Source organism: Lepisma saccharinum, chromosome 23, assembly GCF_977018435.1.
Source record: "Lepisma saccharinum chromosome 23, izLepSacc3.1, whole genome shotgun sequence".
NCBI lineage: Eukaryota > Metazoa > Arthropoda > Insecta > Zygentoma > Lepismatidae > Lepisma > Lepisma saccharinum.
This window is the reverse complement of record NC_139251.1, coordinates 60,753,073-60,758,837: the sequence shown is the minus strand read 5'-3', so window position 1 is coordinate 60,758,837 and position 5,765 is coordinate 60,753,073.

The window sequence follows — 5,765 nt, the reverse complement described above, 5'->3', positions numbered from 1 at the left end:
AGATGAGGATGAGTGATATGATGAAAATGACGAAGGGACACACAATGAACACCCATGTCCAGGCTGAATATTTCTTCCCCCAGTCAACTTGTGAATTGGTTTTCATTTTTTCGCCCTCTTGATTGGTTGCTGGAAAATTACTGTGTTCATGGTACGGGTCCATCTGCGGGCACACACACTGTTGTGACCAGTTTCGAAAATTGATTGTTAAGAGCCCTAAGCCTGACTCTCCAAACCAACCACGTATGCATTATTAGAACTAGAATTGTAATTGCAATAAGTGCAAATGTGGTTAGGTTAGTTGGACCAGGCAATAATGGCAGTAAAAAAAAAATATTCGCAAATCATAGATAGCACCGTAACATTCCAGCAGGCAATCAAGAAGGTGAGAAATGAAACTCGATTCACAAATTGACTGGAAAATAAAAATTCACACCCAGGCTGAGATTTGAACCTAGAACCCTGGTAATGGTGTTACAAGTATATCCGGTAGCCTACGGAAGATGGCAGCACCAATCAAGCCTTCTTCGAACTTGGCGGAAGCTTCATACTTGTCTGTTCGCGAATACCCCTTGTTCCCTTACCAGTGAAAAACCTCCGAGGATATTTATAACGCAACACCAGAAACCATAATTGCATATTTATTTTGGACATGCCGGAAATTATATTGCACTTTTATTTAATATTCAATATATCATAATCCATTAACTGCACCTGAATCGCTTCTAATAATTACCAGTAACAGTTCACTGATAAATTTCCTACTTTGAAAAGTTGCTAAGTTAATGTAATTCTCCTGAAGATACCCACAGATTATGATCTGTTTCATAATAGTAACAAATTAGTGCATTTTATTGAAAATAATTACATTTAAAATCCATAAGACTTGGGCAAATAATACATGACTAAAATTATCAACTGCTTATTTGATGTTCATTGTTAGAATACAAGAAGCTACAAGGTTGTACCTGTCACTCTTTTAATAATATATTTTTAAAATAAAGAAATGAGTTATTGTTAAGCTTCTTTTTTGTCCTTATTATGTTTAAGCTGTTTCATATTTAATGTGTAAGATAATATGGCTAGGAACATTACATATGTTCATTATCCTTTCTTCAAACTGTTAGTGTACTTTCTATGTAGCATATTTGTTTTTTTTACAAGATGTGGTCTTATCCATATGTTGGCATTTTTTAAATATAACACATAATTGTACATTTCACTCGATTTATCTCAATGAGATTTTTTATTGTACATGATATGTACAAAAGCTTGACCCTGCTGTGATTCTAAAATGTTACATGGAATCTTGGTTAAATTTATCATACTGTCCGTAAAATATTAGTAAGATATGTAAATATGTATCTGTATATTGCGATTACCATGATTTTTCTTGAATAAATTACACTTGCATAAATTATGTATTTTAATCAAAAGTATTATAACAACAAAATCAGACTTCCATCTTCAGAAAATCAATGGAATACATTACATCCTATGGCTTGAACTATTGGGCCCAACCAGTGTTGCTATCTTAACTATGATGGAAACACCAAATAATGAGTTTACTGCAACGTTCACTTTTGATATTTATTAGGGATGGGACAGATTAATTGGTACACTCTTGGTATTGGTCGATATAGGAATATTGGTGTATTGGTAAAATTACCAATTATTTTACCAATCCGATATATCTATAAACATCTTTTAATTTAGTGCAAAATTATGCCATTTTGTTGTAATTTTTATGGATAATCTCTATGCCCTACTTTTTAAAAAAGCAAATGCAGAGTGGATACTTTACGGCCATGATAAAATTCAAGCATAAATCCTGGTTTTCAAGGAGAGGTTTCCAAAAATTCAAGGGTACAGGTAAATGTTTCTTCTATTTAAACCTTACTGATTACTAGGGCTACGATTTTCATGACTTAGCATATTTTTTTGGAGGGGTAAGGTTGATTGATTTAGTTTATTTTACTTTGCGTTTTGTGCCTCTTGGCTAATTTGCGAAGATGGGAATTAGTGATGAAATTGATGAATGGACATTCACAAACAACCAAGTCCGAGCGGGATTCGAACCCGGGACCCTTGGTGTCGCAGCGAGATGTGCTAACCACTTGGCCACAGGGTTTGGCTTTTTGAGTAAGGGTGATGTGTTCCCTAAACATATAGAAATTCATATTATGAAGAAACTAATTAAGGTGCTTTTTAAGGGCATATTTGGCCATTTCTGCATGATAGATCATATTTTGATGGATTTTCGGTCATATTCAGCATATTTTTGCATTTTCAAGAAATATAGTCATTTTCGAAGTGGATTCGTTCTTACTCCTATGTTTACTCGAGTTCTTTTTTTTTTTGGACTGCAGCAAAATCATTTTAATTTTTATTTAAAAATTTAGAGAAAGTATTCATTGTGCATTGCAACTCAGGACCCATAAAGTGAACTAAAAGTAGTACGTATGTGAAAATATCTCAGCACTTAGATATTGATGTTTGAAACAGTCCAGTTAAAAGGGCATATTTTTCAAATTATAGTGCATATTTTAGGTCATAACAGTATATTTTATTTTGCATATTTTGGTGATTTCTAGGTCATAAAAATCCTAGTCCTTCTGATTACCATGTAGAATCAAAAGCATATTAGGGGAATTATTATGATTACACTAAACAATATATAAGGAAATTAAAACACATCCGACTAAGAAAATGCACGTGAGGAAACAACAGACAACCAACTGATACTAACGCAGTCAAAATTTCGGTCATAAAGGAACTCTTAAAAAAAAATTTACGTTCAGCACCTTCCCATGACTTGCTATGTCTGCCAGACAGATTATTCTGCGAAGAACATTAATAAAGTATACGGATTGAGAGATTCCTGTACTGTTTTTAACTGCTGTTTCAGTTTCCTTTCTCGATAGCTACAAGGCATTAATAAATACATATGGATTCAATGAGATTTGGATTAATAAAAGTGGCAATTTTTCACGTCTATGGAGAAAAATTCTCGCAGAATTCACGGAGCCAATAATTCATGCATAAACCAGTAATTCAAGGAATTCCCAGTGAGTAGCTACCCTGAAATGTTTAAATATGCAACTTCTTTTGCACTGCAGTCACCTCAAAACACACATTTATTAAGGAGGCCAGTGAACTATTCAAGTTTTGTGGAATATTGATTATTGGTATAGATCAATATGATATCGGTACTTTATTGGTATCAGCCAAAATTCCATATCGGCCAATACCTAATATTTATACAGCAAAGAGTAAATCAAGCATAAAGTACTGGTATGCCAGAAACACAGGTTTGAGTCCTGGTCAATCCAGCATTCTTGCCTGAAATGTATGGTTTATTTTCTAAAACAACACTTTCCAGAGTTTGAATTACCTTGCGAGTTACAAACTCCAAGAGCATTGATTAACTCTGCTGCAATTTTGGATGAAAAATACATTTTGTACATAACTGTAATAATACCCCAAAAACTATGCATATGTGCTATTAGAATGGATTCCTTTATTTTGTGTATGTACTGGCTTCTTGCCAGTCTGTGCTAAGTCATGTGAATGCTGTTGGCAATCCAGCGGTAGCGCTGGAGAAGGCTGTGGTTTCTATGTGGTTAACATGATTTAAATAGATGAGGCATAACTTCCATAACATGATATCATTTCACTAAGTAACTGAATTCCCGGTTTGGCATGTACTTATTTCTTGACTAGTTTTCGCCACATCATAGGGCTTCTTCAGGAGTTAGGTCAAGAATAGTTCAAGTTTATTACAAAAAGGCTAGATGGAATACGAAGGAGTGATAGAACACTCTGTGTTGTCTTTAACTTCATTTTAACCTTTTCAACCCAATTTTCCTTCCCATTTTTTAAACTTTGACTATTCTTGTCTTAGATCCTGAAGAAACCACATGATGTGGGGAAAGCTCGTACATGTCAAAGCTGGACTTCAATTGCTTAATGATTTAAATAGCAACAAGCTGGCTCCAATACAGAAGAAAAAGTGAATTAAAAATTGTATTGGACCTGTTTTGTGCAACAGAAAGGCCATTTCCACACAGATAAAACAGCCAGCACCAGGCCCGTAGCCAGGCAGGGGCCAGGGGGGATGAGTAGATGTACAAAACCTGGACAGTAGACGACTGGAAACAGGTCATCTGGTCTGATAAGTCTCGTTTATGCCTCTACGGTAATGATGCCCTATGTAGAACACACGGCTGACCGCATGAAGCCTTCCATGAGGACTGTGTACAAGGTGTGATGTTCTCGGGGTGCTTCACTTACACAGAATTGGGTCCTTTGGTTGAAGTCACTATTCACTTAAACCAGCACGGATACATTGGACTTCTGGATGAACAGGTGTTGCCGTTTGTCCAACATCACACCAATAATCCAACTGTGGACACACCAATTTTTCAGGATGACAACTGTCTTGTGAATAGTGCCAAAACTGTCTCTGTATAGTACGACGAGCATGCGGAGAAACTCTCCCATCTACCCTGGCCAGCAGATTCCCCAGATCTAAATCCTATTGAGAATCTGTGGGACCACTTGGAACAACGGGTCAAGCAGAGAAATAAGGCATCCATGGAACTTCTTGACCAATTGATGATTGAACATCGCCAAACTTCTTGACCAGTTGATGACCGAGTGACTTGCACTCTATGTGACCCACAGACTTGAAGAGTTCATGCCACAGCGAATTGTTGCTGTCATTTGGTCAAAGGGAGGGCCAATCAACTATTAGGTACGATTTCCTTTCGGAGTCTTACTTTTTTGTCCAGTGTGCTTATGCAACCAATGAGTTGTGTTTTGGCACCTGCTGAGTCTCTGCACATCAACATCATACTACAGAGCTAAGTCCAATAGTTATTACAGCAAAATTCATTGAAATCAAACAGCAATAGTGGTTATCTCTCATTAGTGCTGCCTCAAACATTGGAGACCTTCGAGCTTGGATTGTGGCATTACTGACCCAGTGATATAGGGGAGTTTTATATTTTAGCAGAGCATTTTTTTTTCGTGAAGAAATAATCGTGTACATCTAAGTGATACTAAAATAAAAAGTAAAGTGCTCACCTGTGCCTTGCACCAAGCCATGAAGGCATATAGGGGATGTGGAGTTAGGGCCACACACTTTCTTGATCATGGCCGAAGGTGGCGGTCTATACCCCCCAGAGATTCCTCCAGGTACCCACTTTATACGACACTAGGTAGGCTGCTTGAACAGGTGGAAAAAATCCCCATTCTCTAAGTGATACTGCATGTTAAATTTCTGTGATTATAAAGAATTTCAAGAACATATGCCTCCCCCTCCCAACTCTGGGGTTCAGGGGAGGGGTTGCTACAACGTACATTTAGGGGATGTGATCAGCACCATGCTCTGGCCACCTTTACCCCAACAGGTACATTTATTTGATGCTGGGCAAGCCCCGGAGCCACTTTATGCAAGAAGAAGGCCGGAAAAATTATGTCCTTAGATCACCCACCCTTGAATCGAACCTGGGTCTCCTGGGCTGCAGCCAGGCACCCTACCGACTACTAGACCATAGTGACTCCCTAAGAGATCCTATTTTTCCCCATCCACAAATACATCATGAAGAAATATAAAGCATGGATAGATCATGGAGGTGATCAATGAATTAAATATTCAGATTTTTTAAAAAAGGTATGCAAAAGCAAGATCAGACGCATAGGCACTTTTTACATTAGTAGTTCTTGTAGCATTTATTAATATATAAAAAAATAAGATGCAG